At 38.9% G+C, this 21,776-nt stretch overlaps 1 protein-coding gene across 3 annotated transcripts in view; it reads right to left on the bottom strand.

Moving 5' to 3' along the window:
* LOC127796823 (ATP-dependent DNA helicase homolog RECG, chloroplastic) overlaps nucleotides 1–21,776 on the bottom strand; it is a 71,720-nt gene that overhangs the window by 24,941 nt on the left and 25,003 nt on the right. The gene's annotated exons all lie outside the window — the stretch shown is intronic.

The following is a 21,776-nucleotide window of genomic DNA, read 5'->3' on the forward strand; positions in this document are numbered from 1 at the left end:
AAGAAGAGCTAAGTATGAAGAGAATAGTCGTCAATAAAGGTAACAAACTAAGAAAAACCCAAAGTAGAGTGAACACGACTAGGACCACAAATATTTGCGTCAATAAGAGAGAAATGAGGGTCAGCTCTATTAGGGACTCTACAGGGAAAATGACTATGAGTGTGTTTTTCACATTGACAAGATTCATAATTTGAAACAGATAAGGAGGATAAACTTGGAACCAATTTCTTCAATTTAGAGAAACAAAGGTGACCAAGGTGATGATGGAGGAGTTTGGGAGAGGTGATATTGGTGTGGGCTACCAATGAACTAGGTGCAGCTAAATGGTAGTGACCCCGCAACTCATACCCAACGCTAATCGTTTGCCCATACCTCAGTCTTGTACACAAACAGAGTTAGGAGTGAAGGTGGCTGAGCAATTAAGGGTTTTAGTGAGCTAACTAACTGAAATTAAATTAAAATGACTACTAGGAACATATAAAATAGAATTTAAAGATAAAGACGAGGTGGGTGTAGTTTGGCATATCTCTTTAACTGCAGTTTTGGTGCCACCAGCAAGGGTAATGGTGGACAAAGCATCAGAATAGGTCAGTGAGGAGAAAAGAAGTTCATTACCACACATATGGTCAGTGACGTCAGAATCTACAATCCAAGGACCAAGAGTGAACCTTTCGCGATGCAAGCAATGAGGTTACCTGGGTGACACTATTATGCACCTTGGAATTTCAAGAAAGCATCATACTCGACAGTAGACATAAGTATCAACAATGAACTTAGTGGAGATGGGGATGGGGCAAGACTAGGATCACTCTGAAACACATTAGCTGGACTGGTAGACAATGCAGGCAGAGCAGCTAGGCGGCTATGTTTCTTCCAGCATTTTTCCTCAAGATGACCCATTTTCTTGCAAAAGGTACACTGCGAACATGGGTGAGTATTATTATGTCTCTGTTTTCTCCTAAGTTGGAGGCTTGAGATACAAGAGCCGAAGATTCAGATAAAGGAACAATAGTAGATGAAAAGGACACACCATGCACACCTATCATGTTCAACAACCTCTTGAAAGAATCCTTCATGGTAGGATTAGTGGAGCTGCTCAGCATTTGATATCTAATGGCGTCAAATTCAAGTTTCAGTCCAAAAAAAGCAATAACAAAAAAAAACTTCTCTCTTTGTACAATTTGTTCGGCGCAGGTCGTAGTATGAGGGAAAGGAGCATCAAATTCTTGCATGAGTGCACTGACCTGCCCCAAATAAGAATCCATGGATGTCTCTTGCTCGAGATTCTTGATATTGGAGACCACAGTATACAAGCGTTGGATATCATTAGTATAGCACTCTCCGGCTTCTTTCCATACGCCAACACAAGTTTCAAAGAGGCGAAAGAGATGCAAGATTGATGGATGAATGGATTGCCATAGGATATTGCATAACTAGGCATCTACTTGTTCCCATCTAGCTCGGTTGACTATTGGCACACTTTCTGCCTTTGTGGTAAGATTATTGGCTTGGCCTTGTCTTTTGAACCACAGTTTAACAGAGGCTGCCCATGAGAGATAGTTGGCAGACCCTATCAACTTGATAAACACCCAAGATTGGAGACAACAAAGGTTTGAGAGGCAATAGAGGCATCGGATGTTGAAACGGAAACACCAGAGGCAAAAATGGTGTCACTGAGGTCAGACATGGTGAGGGTTTTGACAAAGGAAATAGGCTTAGGGAATGCCAAAGGTTTAATTTGGATTGTGCAGATGCGCCAACACGTGCCGCTGTGTGAAGGTGGAAGCAAACTATGTGGTGGAACGTGTCTTTGCCGATGGCTGTGCGGCACTAGGGGTCGATCGATCTGAAGTTTGAGGATGATGGTGTGGTTGGTTTTTCGAAAAGAACATTGGAAAAAGTGCCAATAGGCTCAGTTAGTTGTGGTAGACAGAAAGAATAGGGTTTTAGTTCTGCCGAAAATAGAGACAGACAGGATTTTTAGGGTTTTCTCAACACAAGCTCTAATAGCATGTGAGAGTGATTGGGAGAGAAAACATGAGAGATTAGTCTCTCAATTCTATTATTTGTAGGCTAATTATAATAAATGAGTCCTAAATGATGGAGCTAATCATGGAGATAATTACAGCCTAAATCACGGAGACTAATATAGACTACTTACCCTAATTATCAGCTAATAACCAATTGAATGTGTACACATTCTAAACATGTCTAAATACATGGAAGGAAATAAATCTCACAATCTTGTCCGGAACCTTCAATCCTCTAATTTTAAACCTTCAATTCAAATAACCCAACGTAAATTGAATGGATTGAACTTCTCTGAATGGTTCTAGTCAGTTCTACTAGTGATCAAAGGGAAAGGGAAGATGGGCTACCTCATAGGTGGTGGTGTTGCTCCTTCAACTAATCTAGCTTATAAGATGTGGGAGGCTGAAAATTTTGTTGTCATGGTAGGACATACTTTTTCTACAATATAGCCCATGAAATATGGACAACAATCCAAGAGAAATATTTCAATCTCCAAAATTCTGCCCAATACTTTGAAATTCGTTCTACTCTCGGCAAGGAAATAGGTTAGTCACTGAATGCTTCAATATTTTGATTGAATTATGGCAAAAAATGGATTTATTTTATAAAATTTAATGGAAGTGTTCCGATGATGGCTTCCTATATAACCAAATGTTGGAGAAAGAAAGAGTCTTAGATTTTCTTCAAGGACTTAACAAGTAATTAGATGAAGTTAGAGGGTAGATTCTTGTCATAAAGCCACTACTTCAATCAAAGAAGCATTTGCTAGGGTGAGAAGGGAAGAAAGCCGGAGAAAGATAATGTTAAGACTCCAATCCAACGACTGAAGAGACCCAGCTTGGATCTACCCTAGTCACAAATTGAGGAGTTAGGCACATCCATGGGAAACCTGCATATCGGAAGCCTCGGAGTTAGCCACAACAAAATGCTTGGTGCATCTAGCTAAGACCACTAAAGAATAGAAAAAGCCAAGAGCAGCCCCTTTTACTAATGAGCAAATGGAGACTTTGAAAAAATTGTTAAAATCAATTCAAAAACGAACTGTCTGCACCTTCCACTTCCATTGCAAATGTCGCGCAAAAAAGGTAATATTCAGTCATGCTTCTTGTCAAAACAGGAAAATATCATAAAATGGATTGTTGATTTAGGGGCATCCGACCACATGATTGGGTCATCTAATCTGTTCTAATCATATAAACAGTGTGATGGAGAGGTAAAAATTACTATGGCCGATAGTAGTTCTTAGATTGTGGTTGGAATTGGTAATTTGAACCTATTCGATTTAAAATTGAAATATGTCCTACATGTTCCGAGCTTAAAGTATAATTTCATATCTACTAGTAAATTAATTAAAGATCAACAGTGTGGTAATTTTTTTTCTACACATTGTGAATTTCAAGATTTGTTTTCGGGGACGATCATTGACAATGTTTAGAATGAAATGGCCTTCATTATTTCTCTAATTCTCCTCAAGACCTGGTTCACTAAAAAAAAAAATATTTATCTAGGGCTTTAGATTCCAATATTTTCTTTTGGCATAACTGTCTTGGTTATCCTAATTTTAGTTATTTAAAATACTTGTAACCAAACTAATTTATCAATAAAGATGTTTCTTCTTTCAATTATGAGAATAGTATTTTTGCTAAACAATCATGGAAAAATCATCCAGATCATTCTTATCATGCATCCAAACCATTTCCTCTCATCCATAGTGACATTTGGGGGCAACTTGATTCCCAAATATTATTGGAGCTCGATGGTTTATTACCTTCATAGATGACAACCATACACGTGTGTACTAGATTTACCTTTTGAAAGAAAAATCCGAAACCCTATTATCTAGAGTTCTTATACTTATGCTGTAGAAAGGGAGAAAGGAAAGCAATATTCCCACACTTTATTGATATGAATTAGAAATATTTATACAAGAAGTTTCCTAAGAATTCTTCTAAGATTTAGGACTAGATTACAACCCTATTATCTAGGACTAGATGTTATTCTACTAAATTACAACACTAAAAGATAATACAAAGCAAAATAATAAAAATAACTAGAAAAATGATAAATGGATAATCTTCAAGGTGTCATGGCGCACCCGTGAATGTAGACACTCCTAGCCCAGAGTGGATTAGGAGGAGGTTTCGACCAACACAAAACAGAATAGAGCGAGGGAGGGAGAGAACGAGAGTGAAGAATGAGAGAAGAAGGAGAGAGAGATTAGAGCAATGGAGGAAGAATCAATTCTGATATTCAATTCAATCGTGATTTCTCCAGCAAGCTGGAGAATATTTAAACACTCAATGGATGGGACTGCCACGATAGATCCCTTCTCCATGCGGTTATAACAGCTCTTTTGTCCTATTCTATTCCCCCTCCACGTGGGGAATCTTCCAACTTGGCTAACTAACATCACTAATGGAGTTACAACATAAAATAACAAAATTACAACAATAAGGAAATTACAATAGTAAGCAAAAATAAACCAAGACTTATAGCTACTTGATCCATTAGTTCTGGGGCCCCTTCTGTGACAATTCCCCCCTCCTTACACCTTTCTTGTCCTCAAAAAATGCTGAGGAGGCTGACAGCTCTGGAGAACCGTGTGAGTAAGCTAGGCAAGTACTCCCAAGTATCACTTCTTGTTGCACCACCCTGCCACTTCACCAGTACTTGGATGAGTGGAACCCCTTCATTGTGAACGACCCACCTATCCAAAATAGCTTTTGGTTCTTCCATACTTTCCTCCTCCTTGGGAATAGTTGGCATTGCGGGGTTCACTCACTCAGTCCCTATTGTTGCCTTTAACAAGGAGACATGGAAAATTGGGTGGATTCGGGTCCCCTCCAAAAGCTATAGTCAGTATAAGCCACCTTTCCTACCTTTTCCAATATGGGAACGGTCCAAAATATCTAGGAGCAAGCTTTGAGACCCACCTTTTAGTAATAGCCTTTAGGTGGGGTTTCCTCAACCTCAGGTATACCTTCTCCCCGACCTCAAATTCCCTATCACTTCTCTTCTTATCCGCAGCTTGCTTCATCCTATTTTGAGTTGTAGCCAATTATTGTTTTAGCTATTGCAATACCTCCCTTCTCTGTTGCAAGTACTCTTCTAATAAGGCTGCAGTGGAATGTTCTCCTATAGCTAGTAGTAGAGGAGGCTTATAACCGAAGAGAGCCTCAAAAGGAGACATCTTTAAGGAAGAATGGTGGCTGGAATTGTACCACCACTGGGCTAAGGATATCCATATGTGCCAACTCTTGGGCAACAAGATGCAGATACACCTCAAATAATTTTCCAAGCCCTGGTTTACCCGCTCAGTGTTACCATCTGTCTGAGGATGATAGGCTGAAGACATGTTCAACTTAGTGCCCAACGCCTTCATAAGCTCTTTCCATAGGGCGTTTGTAAAAACCTTGTCCCAATCAAAGATAATCGTATTCAGAACCCCATGCAGAGCTGCCACCTGATCCATGAAATTCTAGCCACCTCTTGGGCTGTATAAGGATGGGCCAACCTTATAAAATGAGAAAATTTTGTTTACCGATCAACCACCACCATTATACTGTCTTTTCCTTCGGACTTGGGCAACCCCTTGACGAAATCCATAGAGATGCTAGACCAAGCCACATTCTCAATCTTGCACCTCCTACAAATGTCACACCCCAGCATAAACCCTCTTACCTCTGCTCTCAACCCTGGCCAATGGAAGAGCTATTTCACCCGCAGGTAAGTATTTTGGATCCCGGAGTGTCCCCCCAATGGAGATTCATGCAGTGACTGCAGGATTCTCTTCTTGAGGTCTTAATTATTTCCAATTACAATCCTACCCTGATGCCCCAACATCCCATCCACCAGTGTATATCCTTCGACCCCTTCAGATCCCATGGCCACCCTTTCCAGCAACTCCCTCATTGTATTATCTCCTTCATAGCTTTCGATCACCTGCTAGCACCATTCTAGAATGACAATAGTTATTGCTGCCACACTCCCTTCCTCATGACGCCTTGATAATGCATCGGCAACCACATTTTCTTTTCCCTTCTTGTATTGTATCGAGTAATCTAATCCCATCAACTTGGCCATGCCCTTTCATTGCAACTGTGTTTGTAGTTTCTGCTATAACAAAAACTTCAAGCTTTCATGGTCCGTTTTAATTATAAACCTCTCCACTTCCAAGTAATGTCTCCATTTATCTACAGCCATCAGCACTGCAAGGAACTCCTTGTCATATATGCTAAGCCCCACATGTTTTCGGCCCAAAGCTTGGCTCAAGAACGCCAAGGGCCTCCCTTCTTGCACTAGGACTGCTCCTACACCCGTCCCACATGTGTCTGTCTCCAGGACAAAGGGCTTACTAAAATTGGGCAGCCCTAAGACCAGCACTACACTCATGGCCTTTTTAAACTTCTCAAAGGCCTTTTCAACTTCAGGGCCCCAACTGAAATTGCCCTTCTTCAATAATTCTGTTAATGGTTTGCTAAGGATCCCATAATTTTTCACAAACCGCCGGTAGAACCCGGTTAGTCATAGGAACCCCCTCAAAGATCTCACTGAATTAGGCCTCGGCCAAGACACCATAGCCTCCAGTTTCTTTGAATCAGTGCTAACCCCTCTCTTGGATATAATGTGCCCCAAATATTCCACTTTCCCTTGACCAAATGCACACTTAGATTTCTTAATGAAAAGTTGGTTACATTTGAGGATATCCAAGGTGGTTTTAAGGTGAATTAGGTGTTAGCTAAGGGAAGGGCTGTAGACTAATATGTCATCAAAGAACACAAGGATAAATTTCCGATGGTAGGGTTCAAATATTCGGTTCGTTAAGGACTGGAAGGTGGTTGGGGCGTTGGTAAGCCCAAATGGCATTACCAAGAATTCAAAGTGTCCGTGGTGGGTTCTACAGGCTGTCTTATGTATGTCTTCCAGTCTCATCCTAATTTGATAATACCCCGAACGCAAATCAAGCTTTCAAAAGATTTGGGCTTGGTGAAGTTCATCTAAGAGGTCTTTCACCAAAGGTATAAGGAATTTGTCCTTAATGGTTATGGCATCACCGACTTCTTCCTTAATCGGCCATCACCGACTTCTTCCTTAATCGACCGAGGTGTGAAAGGAAGCTATGTTTATTCTCTTTACTCTGTTCATGTTTATATCTGCTTGTTTATATTTGTAGTTTAGCGAGCCTATGTCTCTCCTCATTATGTACGCTTTATATTAGCGTTCATGATTGTTAAGTTGTATGCTATTGTGTATAGTTGCTGTGTATGCAAGCAACTTTCATTTTGTTTTTCAAAAAGTATCGATTCTGAAACTAAGAATAATATACAACTCTCATTTTTCTTTCTCGTGTTTGCCCTAGCTACTAGTTCTTGATTATAAACCTTTACATGGTATCAGAGCCATAACCTAGAATTTCTGGCGTCCAATCCTGATTGATGTTCCTCTTCCTCAGTTCCACCTCACTCGTCATCGTCGTTCTTGTCAGCCTCGTAGTTTGATTTCACTGCGATGGCTAAGGCGTTCAATTATATACCGACTCGCCTCGATTCTAACAACTATATTTTCTGGAAGGCATAGATATCAACTACGATACGTACCTTTGACCTTCAGTCGTTTCTCAACAAAAGTCTGCCTCCTGCAAAATTTATCTCTAATCCAAATTCTAATGAGGATGGAGCAACAATGTTGAATCCAGAATTCATGAACTGGATGCGGTCAGATCAATTGTTGCTCGGATGGCTCTTTTCAACGATTAACAAGGAAGTTTTGGCTCAGGTGATTCATTGTGAATCATCTGTCGAGGTATGGATGTCTCAAGAGAGCTTATATTCTCGTCAAACTATAGCTAAATCATTCCAGTTGAAACAACAACTGAGATCTATGAAGAAGGATGCCTTGTCAATTAATGATTATATTTTAAAGATCAAGACAATAGGTCATTCACTAGCAGCAATAGGAGAGCCTCTCAGTGATAAGGACTTGCTGCTTGCAATCCTCAATGGTTTGGATCATGAATATGAGACTGTAGTGAGTTTAATTACTTACCAGATGGATGAGATAGATATTGAAAAAATGCAGTATCTATTACTAATGCATGAACAAAGATTACAGTCAAAGAATGTAGCTTTTGCGCCACTGTCAATGCAAAATCAGTCATGTCCTCACCTATGCATGTTAATATGACTGCATTTACACCACGGAATTTTAGCAATAATAAAGGTGGAGGTTTTCAGTCAAACAGAGGTGGTACTAGAGGAGGCAGAGGTCGAGGACGTCAATCTGGTAAGAGAATTTATTGTCAATTGTGTGGTAAGCCAGGGCACTTTGTTGACAGATGCTATCATCGATTTGATAGCAATTTTCAAAGAAATTCTGTATATAATCAGAATGTTGGACGGTCTCAGATGGTTTCCCAACCAAACTCCCAAGCTTTTTTAGCCTCCCTGAATGGTTCTAATGAGGTCTACATGAATGAGCTAGGAACCATATCAGGACCGTCCTACAATCAGTTTCCTCAGCCTTCTTACAATCAATTTCCTCAGCCAATTGATAATGCCTCACAATCATCTTTCACCAATCTTGCTTGGCTTGTTGATTCAGGAGCTACAAATCATATAACCTCTACTCTTAACAACTTATCACTTCACTCTCCTTACAGTGGCAGTGAATGTGTTTCTGCTGGAAATGGTAAGCAACTCTCAATTTCTAATATAGGTCTTGGACAATTGTTTACTCAAACAACACCTACTTCTTCTATTTCCTTACCAAATGTTTTACATGTTCCTAATATAAAGAAGAACTTAATTAGTGTCTATCAGCTAACTAGAGATCATGATCTTGTTGCTGAGTTTAATTCTAGTTCTTGTTTGATTAAGGAAAAGAGTACCGAGGCAGTGCTACACCAAGGAAGGCTTAAGGATGGGCTATACCAGCTAAGTTCAGCATTTGTTCCTACTGCTTCAAACAATTCACCTTCATTAGCCCAGTCTATTGATTCTCAGACTATAACCTCTTTGCAAAATACTTTCCTTCTGCAAACAAATGTAAGAGATCAAATCCCTTTTGTCATGGACTATCTCCTAAGGTTCAGCTTGCTTGTAAAGGACAGTTGTATCGAAGATGGCATGCCAAGCTAGGGCATCCATCCTCCAATATTTTGCATTTGATTCTTAATAAGATACGTGTGCCTTCTTCTTCTTCTAAAGCAGTTTTTTGTGACTCTTGCAAAGTAGGCAAACTTAGTCAATTACCTTTTTCTGCTTGTCCAATTACGGCAACTAAGCCTCTAGAGATGATTTACTCTGATTTGTGGGGTTTAGCTCCTGTTTTATCTATTGAGGGATATAGGTATTATATCATCTTTGTGGATGCTTATTCTCGGTATACTTGGCTATATCCATTAAAGCTTAAATCAGATGCTCTTTCTGTCTTCAAGATATTCCATAAACTTGTTGAGAACCAATTCCAAACAAAACTCAAAGCCTTGCAAACTGATAATGGAGGAGAATTCAAAGTATTCTTTCCTTATCTTCATGATTGTGGCATATAGTCTCGTTTCACACGTCCATATACTCATCAGCAAAATGGCGTGGCTGAACGCAAACATCGGCATGTTGCTGAGATAGGATTGACTTTGCTTTCTCACTCTCATATGCCACTTAAATTCTGGGTTGAATCCTTTCAAATAGCAGTTTATACTATTAATTTGTTACCTTTTTCCGTTCTTAAGTTTCAAATTCCTTTTGAGCTTCTTTTCAAGAAACAACCCAATTATCTCATGTTACAACCTTACGGTTGTGCATGCTTTCCTTGCGTCCCTATAACAAACACAAGTTTGATTTTCATTCAACTAAATGTATCTTCAGTGGATATAGTCATACACAAGCTGGATATAAATGTTTGCATCCTTCCGGTCGGATCTATGTTTCTCGGCATGTTCAGTTTAATTCTGATGACTTTCCGTATAAGTCTTTGTTTTCTTCAAATTCTATTCCTCATTCTTCTCCCTCTAGCTTTCCAACTTCGTATTTTGAATCTATGTCTTTGTTTAAACCCTCTAGAGTAGCACAACCTGAGATCTCTTCCTTATCAAACTCTCATTCTCCTCTTTCTACTCAAGTTTATAACTCTCCTACTGCAGTTCAACCTGTAGTTTCTATACCTCATTCTTCTTCTCGCCCTGTAGTTTCTAATCGGTCCAGATACACAGCTCCATTGCAGCCTTCCATTCATCCTATGCTTACCAGGTCCAAGACCAAACAACTTCAGTTAACTTCTCCTCATGCTTTAACCAGTTCTTTAGTTCCTAGCTCTATTCGTGAGGCCTTCTTAGACCCGAGATGGGTTAAGGCTATGACTAAGGAGTTTACAGCATTAAAACAGAATGGTACTTGGGCGCTAGTTCCTTATTCTGATAACATGAATCTCATTGGTTGAAAATGAGTGTATAAGCTTAAATACAATCCTGATGGCTCTATTCTTAAATTCAAGGCCTGATTAGTAGCTAAAGGGTTTCTTCAAAACCCGGGTGTGGACTATATGGAAATGTTCAGTCCAGTCATTAAAGCTCCAACAATCAGGGTTCTGTTTACTCTTGCAGTGACCTTTAACTGGGATATTCAGCAAGTAGATATCAACAATGTTTTTTTGAATGGTGACTTAACCGAAGAGGTATATATGTCTCAACCTGGAGGGTTTGAGGACAGGTCTTTTCCTTCACATGTTTGTTGATTAAGAAAGTCTCTTTATGGATTAAAACAAGCTCCACGAGCCTGGTACACTAAGCTGAGAATTGCTCTTCAGTCATGGGGTTTTGTGATATCAGTGTCTGATGCTTCTCTTTTTATCAAACGAACTGCTACATTTGTTCTGTTTGTCTTGATCTATGTGGATGATATTTTGGTTACTAGATCAAATTCCCAAGCCATTTCCGATTTCATTCATAGTTTGAACAAAAATTTTGCTCTCAAAACATTGGGCTCAGTACATTATTTCCTTGGTTTTGAAGCTCATCGAACTAAGAATGGAATATATCTCACTCAGTCTAAATATGCTCAGGATCTCTTGAAAAAGGCTGGTATGGTAGACTGTAAACCGAGTGATACACTTATAAATGTTACAAATTCCTTAACTGCTAAAGGTGAATTGTTTGATCGTCCTTCTCTTTATCGCACTATTATTGGCTCTCTTCAGTATCTTACCTACACTAGACCAGACCTTTCTTTTGCTGTAAACAAACTCAACCAGTTTTTGTGTTCTTCGAAACAGCAATAATGGGTTGCTTGTAAAAAGATCTTGCGATATGTTAAGGGTACTTTGAATCTAGGTCTGTTCTTTGCACCAGCACCTCTTGGATTACCTTTGGTTGTTTACACTTATGCAGATCATGCTGGCTGTAAAGTCAACAGGCGGTCTACAAGTGGAATTTGTGTGTTTCTTGGTCCTAATCTCATTGTTTGGAGCTCTCGTAAGCAATCTGTAATTGCTCGGTCAATTGGTGAGGCTGAATATAGAGCCATTGCTCAAGGAGTAACTGAAATCTTATGGTTGAAATCTTTGTTTTCAGAATTGGGTTATAAGTGTGACTCTACCCCTATAGTTTGGAGTGATAATTTAGTAGCCAAAAGCATTGCTGAAAATCCAGTTTTTCATTCTCGAACCAAGCATATTGAAATCGATGTTCATTTTGTTCGAGAGAAGGTTGAAACTGGTATTGTTGAAATTCGGTATGTTCCCTCGCTGCATTAGTTGGCTGATATCTTTACTGAGGGACTGCCTAGTACCAGATTCAAGTTTTTGTGCGAGAGACTTAATCTCAAGATGTCACCTATACAATCAGTCTTGAGCATTGATGATTCTATATGCAGGCAACTGGACAGAGGATAGTTGCAATTGAGGGGGAATGTGAAAGGAAGCTATGTTTATTCTCTTTACTCTGTTCATGTTTATATCTGCTTGTTTATATTTGTAGTTTAGCGAGCCTGTGTCTCTCCTCATTATGTGCGCTTTATATTAGCGCTCATGATTGTTAAATTGTATGCTGCTGTGTATATAAGCAGCTTTCATTTTGTTTTTTAGTATCGATTCTGAAACTGAGAATAATATACAGCTCTCATTTTTCTTTCTCGTGTTTGCCCTAGCTACTAGTTCTTAATTGTAAACCTTTACACGAGGAAAAGTAGCTTTGATACCAAATTGTCACAACGCACCCGTGAATGTAGACTCCTCCTAGCCCAGATCGGATTAGGAGGTGGTTTCGACTAACACAAAATAGAACAGAGCAAGGGAGGGAGATAACGAGAGTGAAGAATGAGAGAAGGAGAGAGAGATTAGAGCAATGGAAGAATAATCAATTCTGATATTAAATTCAATCGTGATTTCGCCAGTAAGCTGGGGAATATTTAAACACTCGATGGGTGGGAACTGCCACGACAGATCCCTTCTCCATGCGATTATAACCACTCTTTTGTCCTATTATATCCCCCCCCAACATGGGGGAATAGTATATGAAAATGAACTTAAGCAATGCAGGGATGGAGGACTGAGGCCTGTGTGACACACAGTGTCCTTAAAACAGATTCACCTCCTCACCAAGAGTGCTAGAGGTTATTTAGGTGTCTGTCTCCTAGGATACAACAGTATACAGATTTTGAAGTTAACACATAAACTTCAAAACCTTCTGGTGAACTTGAACAATGGCAGAACACTATCAGGATATGTATGTCATAATGGAAAGATGTAATTTTTGTGCAAGGGAAACTTTGTGTTTTCAAGAAAATGAAGGGCCTTATTTATAGGATAAGGTTATCAGTTAATGGCACTTAAATTAAGCATTCATTGCCATTAATATTTGAATCTGTAATAGCTTTTCGATTAATTTCCTATAACTTCTTTCCTCATTAATGACATTCATTGTCATTAGTCTCCTGTAATAGTTACAGGCTTTGTGAATTCTGTCACATTAATGTCCTTTTATTTTCCAACTCAATGGGTATACTTTGAGCATCAATTTCTCATTCACCCATTTATCATTTTGGGAATATAAATATCCTAAATCAATCTCCACATAATGAAGAATACGAATTCACTTTGATCCGGTTACAATATTTAACAGGTCCCACTTAAATTTAGTCTTAATATGACATGCCACAATGCTATTTTTGTACCAATTTTCCAACAACTCTCCTATTGCAGGCAAAGGCCACATAAAAGTTTCAGCTAATCTAAATCTTAAATTTGTTCTTGATATTCCTAAGCTTGCATGCAATCTTCTATCAATTAGTAAACTATCTCGGGATTCTAATTGTCATGTTATTTTTTACCCTTCTCATTGTATCTTTCAGCAACAGAACTCAGGGAAAATGATCAGTAGTGCTAGAGAAATGAATGGACTCCATTACTTTAAGGAGATTGCCTTCGGTAATAAAAAACTCATGGCTTAAGTAGTATTTGTTCAATCTCAGGTCATGATGAAATAATGTTATGGCATCGTAGATTAGCGCATCTAAGTTTTCCATATCTTAAACACTTGTTTACTAACTTGTTTAAAGGAATGGATTGTTCAAAATTTCAAAGTGAAATATGCCACTTGTCAAAAGGTCATCGTGAGTCTCCTTCACTTCCTTCTTGTGATTCTTTTTCTACAATTGTGATGAAACCACATCTACCTTGATCCTTTTTCCAGCCATTGAAGAATCTAATCCTCTCCAGATTGGAGTTACTCTTTTGTTTCCCAAGAAATAATCCTAATTGTTATTAGAATTCTCAAATAATATACGCAAAAATATTAGTGTTCTAAAACGCACTAAGCGCTAATCGGGCACCAGACTAGGGCCTAGCGCCTAGGTGGGGACTAGAAACATTATTTAAAATTTAAATAAAATTCATATTTATATATATATATATAAACAGATTATATATAGGCTATATATAAATCTTTCTCTATAACATTGAGAGGTAGATGGGTATTGAATAACATGTATTATATTAAAAAAAATAATATTAAAGACTCTTAGAACTAATCAAGGGTAATATAGCTTGATTGATTCTCATAAGCAAGAACAACATCCTCTTTTAAAGAGAGGATTATGAACAAAGAAGGAAAGAAATAAACTAAATATAGACAGCATCCTAATTTACATCTTTTACTTACTATATTTACATAATATTTACATAAAAGATAAATCCTAGAATATTCTAGGATCAAAGTCAAATCTCGCTTGATTTAAGTATATTTCCAGCACTCCCCCTCAAGCTGGCTTGTAGATGTCTTCCATAGCTAGCTTGCCAATAAGTTTATCAAATTGCTTCTTGTGAAGACCCTTAGTTAGAACATCAGCAATTTGTTCAGTTGTTGGAAGATATGGCATGCATATTATTCCAGCATCGAGCTTCTCTTTGATGAAATATTTGTCCACTTCTATATGTTTTGTACGATCATATAACACAAGATTATGAGAAATAGAGATGGCAGCCTTGTTGTCACAATAGACTTTTATTGGTTTCGACTGAGGAAACTTCAGTTCTTCAAGTATCATTTTGATCTACATTCCCTCACAAATTCCATGAGTAACAGCTCTGAACTCTGCTTCTGCACTACTTCTAGCCACCACATTTGTTTTTTGCTTCGCCAAGTGACTAGGTTTCCCCCAACAAAAGAACAATAGCCTGAAGTAGATCTCCTATCATTAACACTTCCTGCCCAATCTACATCAGTGTAGATCTCAACTTGTAGGTAGCCATGTTTCTTGAACAGTAAGCCTCTTCCAAGAGTCCCTTTCAGATATCTTAGGATTCTGTAGACTGCTTCAAAATGCTCTGGCCCTGGCGAGTGCATGAATTGACTCACCATACTTATTGTAAAAGCAATGTCAGGTCGCGTATGAGACAAGTAGATTAATCTTCCCACAAGTCTCTGATATTGTTCCCTGTCCTTTACTTCTTTAGCTTTGGCAGCATATAGTTTCACATTAGGCTCGATGGGAGTCTCTGACACCCTGCAACCAAGTAAACTTATTTCTCCAAGAAGGTCAAGAATATATTTTCTCTTATTAACAAGGATGCCTTCTTTGGATCTTGCAAACTCCATTCCAAGGAAGTATTTTAGGATCCCTAGGTCCTTGATTTGGAACTCCTTTGCAAGTTTCTGCTTGAGGACTGCTAACTCTGTCTCATCATTACCAGTTAAAATAATGTCATCAACATAAACAATCAAAATTGCAACTTTACCATTCTTTGAATGTTTATAAGATATAGTGTGATCTGTCTGACTTTGAAGGAAGCCATAACTGGTAACTGTCTTTCCAAAGCGTTCGAACCATGCTCTTGGGGACTGTTTGAGACCATACAGGGATTTCTTCAGTCTACATACTTTGTCACGCCCAAGTTTATTTTCGAATCCCGGTGGCAAGCTCATGAAGACCTTCTCTTCAAGATCACCATTAAGAAACGTATTTTTGACATCAAGTTAGTGTAGGGTCCAATCTGAATTTACTGCAAAAGACAACAGGACTCTAATAGAGTTTATTTTTGCAACAGGACTCTAAGTGAAGCCTTTAGCCACTAGTCTGGCTTTGTACCTATCAACACTCCCGTCCGCCTTACATTTTATTGTAAACACCCATTTACACCCTACTACTTTTTTGTCTTTGGGCAGGTTAACTATCTCCCAAGTACCACTTCTCCTTAGAGCATTCATCTCCTCTATAACTGCTAATTTCCAGTTTGGATCATCCAAAGCTTCCTGTATATTCCTTGGCACAAACAAGTGTGAAATCCTAGATGTGAAAGCCTTATGATTCTTTGATAGTCTGTGGTAAGAGAGATATTTAGCAATAGGATATTTAGTGCAACTTCTGTCACCTTTCCTAATTGCTATAGGAACATCAAGATCAGAAATAGTAGGTAAATGATTGGAAATAGTTAAAGAATTAACTTGAGAACTATTAGATAAAGTGGAAGGAGGTGGACTAAATGTTGAAGTGGGATTTCCTGAACTTACAGTGCCATTTCTCAGGTTTTCAGACTGATTTTGTGCAGGATTGACATTCAAGTCTTTGTTCATTTGATGAAATATCTTCCTGGTATAAACCTGAAACTCAGAATTTAGATCATGATGATCAATTTGTAGTAATTCTCCCCCTGCCCGAGAAACCCCTTTACTTGGCATCAAGGAACTAGAATCTCCTATGTGACTATTATCAGAAACATGCGATTCCTGAGTAGGACAGATTGCGTTTGGAAGAGGGACAGAAACATCCCAAAAATTGTCTTCATCTTCATGTTTCTCCCCCTGAAGGAAATTTTTGGAAAAATAGGGTTTGTTTTCAACAAAGGAGACATCCATACTCACGTAGATCTTTTTTGTGAGAGGATCATAACACTTATAGCCCTTTTTTTGAGAGGTATAGCCCAAGAAAACACATTTGATAGCCCAAGAATCAAGTTTTGAGCGAAATTGTGCAGGGATATGAACATACACAGTACATTCAAAAACTTTAACAGGGAGGTCCGAATGTAATCTAGTGTTAGGAAAAAAATCTTTTAGACACTCAAGGAGTGTTTGGTACTTTAATACTTTAGTAGGCATCCTGTTTATCAAATAGGATGCTGTTAAAACAGCTTCACCCCATAAGTATTTTGGAATATGCATAGAAAACATGATGGCACGTGCTACTTCGAATAAATGTTTATTTTTACGTTCAGTAATGCCATTTTGTTGAGGAGTATGTCGACAAGTAGATTGGTGGTGAATACCTTTTGTTTTCAAAAAATCCCCCAAGTGCTCATTGAAATACTCGGTGCCATTGTCAGAGTGTAAAATGCTAATTTTGGTTTGAAATTAGTTTTCAATCATAGTGTAAAAATTTTTGAATAAATATTCCACTTCATATTTTTTGTGCATCAAATAAACCCAACACAAACGGGTATGATTGTCTATAAAGGAAACATACCATTTTTTTCCAGATAGAGTAGAAATTTTAGATGGATCCCAAACATCACTATGAATTATATAAAAAGGTTTGGATGCTTGGTAGGGTTTTGGGAAATATGTAGAACGATGATTTTTTGCTAAAATGCAACTTTCACATTGAAAAGAAGAACAATTCATTCCTTTAAATAATTTAGGAAACAAACGTTTCAAATAGGCAAAACTAGGATATCCTAGTCTAAGATGCCATAGCATAATTGTATCGTGAACAGGAATTGAACTAATACTACTAAAGCCTTGAGCTTTTTTATTACCAGACGAAATTTAATCAAAGTAGTAAAGACCTTCAATCATCCTAGCACGCCCAATCATCGTCCCCAAGTTCTGGTCCTGAAATTCACAATGGGATTCAAAAAAGGTAACACGATAGTTAGAATCTTTGCAAAGTTTACTAACAGACAAAAGATTGTAGACCAAGTTAGGAACATGAAGGACAGAATTGAGATTAATTTTCTCGGTTAGTTTAATAATTCCTTTTCCTGCAATAGATGAAAAACTTCCATCGGCAATTCTGATTTTTTCATTGCCAGAGCAAGGATGATAGGTATTAAATAAATAAAGAGAACTAGTCATATGATCGGAGGCTCCAGAGTCAATAACCCATGGAGAGGAATGTAGACAAGAAAGAGCGTTAGGTTTTCTACCTGTGTGTGCCAGGAAAACACTAGGAATACCAGATGAGGAACTGCATTGTAACAGCTTCAAGAGTTGATCAATCTGCTCTTTGTTGAAGGGACTTGTGTCAACCTCATTCGCAGTGGGGACCCCACGGTTACTGCCCTTTTCTCCTTGCTTGTTGCTCTTCCAATTTGCAGGTTTGCCATGAATTTTCCAACAGGTCTCACGAGTATGGCATGGCTTGTTGCAATGGTCACACCAGACCCGAGGCCGTTCATTGCTCCTACGCTGGTAATTTGCAGCCTTGAAGGCAGTAGAATCAGTAAACAACGCAGAATTTTCAATCGACTCACCAACAGTTTTTTTGCCAAGCATGACACTCCTTCGGCTTTCTTCCCTTCTAACCTCAACATATACTTCACCAATAGGAGGAAGGGGAGATCGGCCAATAATCCTCCCTCGCACCTCATCAAATTCGATATTAAGACCAGCAAGAAACTTGTAAATACGACCATCTTCAACCAATTTCTTGTGGTGATTACAATCTTCAGTAAATTTCCACTCATAAGTGTTGAAGAGGTCAAGATCTTGCCACAATCTTTTCAAAGAATGGAAGTACTTAGTAACAGAATCATCTCCTTGCCAAATATCTCTCAGCTTCAAAGTTAACTCAAAAACTTGAGATTGGTTACCCAGATCAGAATACATCTGATTTACATTATCCCACAGTTCCTTAGCAGTAGGATAACACATATAATTGGAACTAATATCTTCTTCCATAGAATTGACCAGCCAAGTTATGACCATAGAATTTTCAGCATCCCAAATGGAATGTGCTAGGTCATCCATTGCAGGTTCCTTCTTGTCTCCCGTGATGTAGCCAATTTTTCCTTGCCCACAGATATACATCTGGACAGATTGAGACCAGCGAAGAAAATTATTACCATTTAAACGAATGGTGGTGATTTGGACATAATGGGTGCTAGAATGGTTTGGTTGGGTTGCTGGAATTTTTGTTTGGATGGCAGTAGTAGGGTTTAGGGTAGTTTCAGAAGTAACTTCCGACATAGCTTATCACTTGGGAGTGGAAAAAAAAAGGAACAAGAAAGAACAATAAGGTTACCAAGATCTGGACGATGGCCAAGGCAGTAGGTGGCTGAGGCAGAGAGACCGCAAGCAACCGGTGGTTGAAGCAAGCAGTAGGCGGTAAGGCAGAGAGGCCGCAATCAATCGATGGCTGAAACAAACCCAACAGACCCAATCAAAGTGGGCGTCTCCTTCCTGAAACGATCTGGCGGTTGAAACGATCTCGCCCAAAGAGAACTTGCACTCGCAAGAGGTAGAAACGATCCTAGCGATTGACAATGGAGAGAAGACAGCCTTGGGTAGCAGCGACCAAGAGTCCCAAGAGCAGTGACGGCTAGGCGATCTGGGTGGCTGCAACCGATTGACTGAAAGTGGCCAGCTCCGAGCTTTAGTTGCCAATAGAGAGGCTCCGACAGTCGCAAGGTATGGCAAAGGGAAAAGGGCCTAGGTAATTGATGGCTAAGATTAAATCTGAAGCTCTGATACCATCTTAGAACTAATCGAGGGTAATATAGCTTGATTGATTCTCATAAGCAAGAACAACATCCTCTTTTAAAGAGAGGATTATGAACAAAGAAGGAAAGAAATAAACTAAATATAGACAGCATCCTAATTTACATCATTTACTTACTATATTTACATAAAAGATAAATCCTAGAATATTCTAGGATCAAAGTCAAATCTCCCTTGATTTAAGCATATTTCCAGCAAAGAGAAATGAAAAGTAGCTGGAAATTGGGTGAGACTACCGTTACTAATTTTTTTTTTTTTTTTTTTATCAAATGTAAATATATATATAAAGATCAAAATGTACAGTATACACCAGGCATACTCGGGACGACAGAGGCAACAAAAACTAAAGCCCCTGAAGAAAAGTCTCATATTGGATCAAAACATGGGGATACATCAAGATCAGAGCGGCTAGTGGAAATTTCCAGCATATTGGACGCACAAAGGGCTTCCTCCTCCACCTCCACCGCCATTTTCTCTCTCCCATGTGCTTTCACTTGAACATATATATCTATATATATGCATAATATATGATATTAAAAGAGGATGAATAAAAGGCAGAAGCAAGAGCCTTCTTCGGAGTCTTGTCTTTCTATTCCCCGAACCCTCCAAAATGCGTGAGTGTTCATTCTGCTTCTTCAGCGCTGCCTCAGTGCTCCGATTGTCTTCTTCCTCTTTCCTGTCCATTTGCTTAATCCGCTAGACTGGTTCTTCTGACCTCCATGGCAGCACCAGGTGCAACAAAATTGAGCTTCCAGCTTACAGCTCAATATTAGCATACACGCACGCTGCATGCATGTCTGGGCGACCCAGGTGCTTAGGCGCCACCGTGGCCGCCTAGGCGTCAATTGGTCCAGATTAATCAGCCCAGCATCTAAAGGTCCCGATTAACAATTATTCGTGGCGGCCAGTGGTCGCCTAACACCTCAGCGGCGACTAGGCGGCTGCCCAGGCAACCTTTCAGAACACTGAAAAATATTCTCCAACTTCCCAAGGCCTCCTTTTCTATCGAATATTGGTAAGTTAATTTTCTGAAATCATTCTCTCTTCATTCAATTTCCATGACTCCCTTAAATATTTCTCATGATTATCAGAAAATAAATATTGAGAATAGGGATTTATCGAATCGTTTTGAGATTATCTTGTTATAAATTGTTCTGGAACCATTGGGAATGTCTAGGGGCTACTTTGGCAATTAAAATTTGGTTATTTGTACAATGCCATGGAGATTTTAGTTTCTCAATGGGAGGAGATGAACTAATTATTCTGTTATGCTCCACTGAGTACTTGAGGGTAAACCCCAAGGGAATTACTGGGTCCCATTGCACATTGTTGGATCCAAGGCTATACCACATATTAAGATATTGGTTAGGATTTAAATTGATTATAAAATATTATGGTTCCCTTGAATAAATGATGCATTGTATGTCAAGAAAATTGTGACCTACACCATGTGATATGATGTGATCTTATTTAGTGATGCTTGTTGCATGGGAAATATTAGTAAATATTTAAAACTGAAATTTGTTTTTATTGTACACATGAAATTCTTTATTTTGGTATTGATCTATTATGCGAGGTGACCTTCACTGGCCTTTAAGCTCACTACTTTCCCTAACATATTTTTCAGGCAAGCAGGATCAGGAGCCTAGATGTGGACTTGGATTGGGGCACTATTAGTGGACTCAATTTGAGATAGTTTACTTTCAGCTATTTTTTGTTATTTCAGTTATGTAAATATGGAAGGACTTTCAGACTTCATGAATTTATGTCTTAGCTTAAGGCTCATGGCTGGTTACACAACCTGTTGAGAGGAGTGGGATAACCACCCAAGATCAAAAAGAGTCCCACTAGCTGTCCTAGGAAGAGAGATAGTAGAGAGTGAGCAAGCAAAGCATAATACAAAGGAGCTAAAGAATGATAAAAAAATATAAATGGAAAGAGGATTATGAGTAGCACGAATGTAATGGGTGGACGAGAAGCAAGCATATTCAAAGCAATTGAAAGCGACAAATTCAAGAGGTGAGGCAACATGAACAGCTAGGACAGGTGGATCCTCAAAATGAGAGCGAGGGCAATGATGATAAGCCTGGAGAGGTGGAGCCAAGGTAGATGAAAAGGAGCCAACAAGATCTGAAGCTAAAACAACATCAAAGCAAGGAACAAGAAGAACCTCATAAATAGAAGATGAGCTGGAGCTGATGTGAGGAAAGATTGGGTTAGTCTCAAAAAAGGTGACATTAGCAGAGATAAAGTACAATGCAAATCAGGAGAGTAGCATCGGCTCCTTTTCTAAAGCCAAGAGTAGCTCAAAAAGATGCATTTTATATGTTGAGCAAAAAGCTTGTCTTGTTTGAGAGTAAGATCTTGGACAAAACAAGTACAGCCAAAGATACAAGGAGGAAGAGAATAGACAAGGTTAGAGGGAAACAAAAAGGGAATGAGGAAATAAGTCCAACTAAGAGTTGGACAGTGTCATTTGTGCCCCCCACTACATTCCTACAACAAGTCCATTACAAAGGGCAAACTTATTGTATTTCCT

Source organism: Diospyros lotus, chromosome 3 (assembly GCF_014633365.1).
Source record: "Diospyros lotus cultivar Yz01 chromosome 3, ASM1463336v1, whole genome shotgun sequence".
Classification (NCBI taxonomy): domain Eukaryota; kingdom Viridiplantae; phylum Streptophyta; class Magnoliopsida; order Ericales; family Ebenaceae; genus Diospyros; species Diospyros lotus.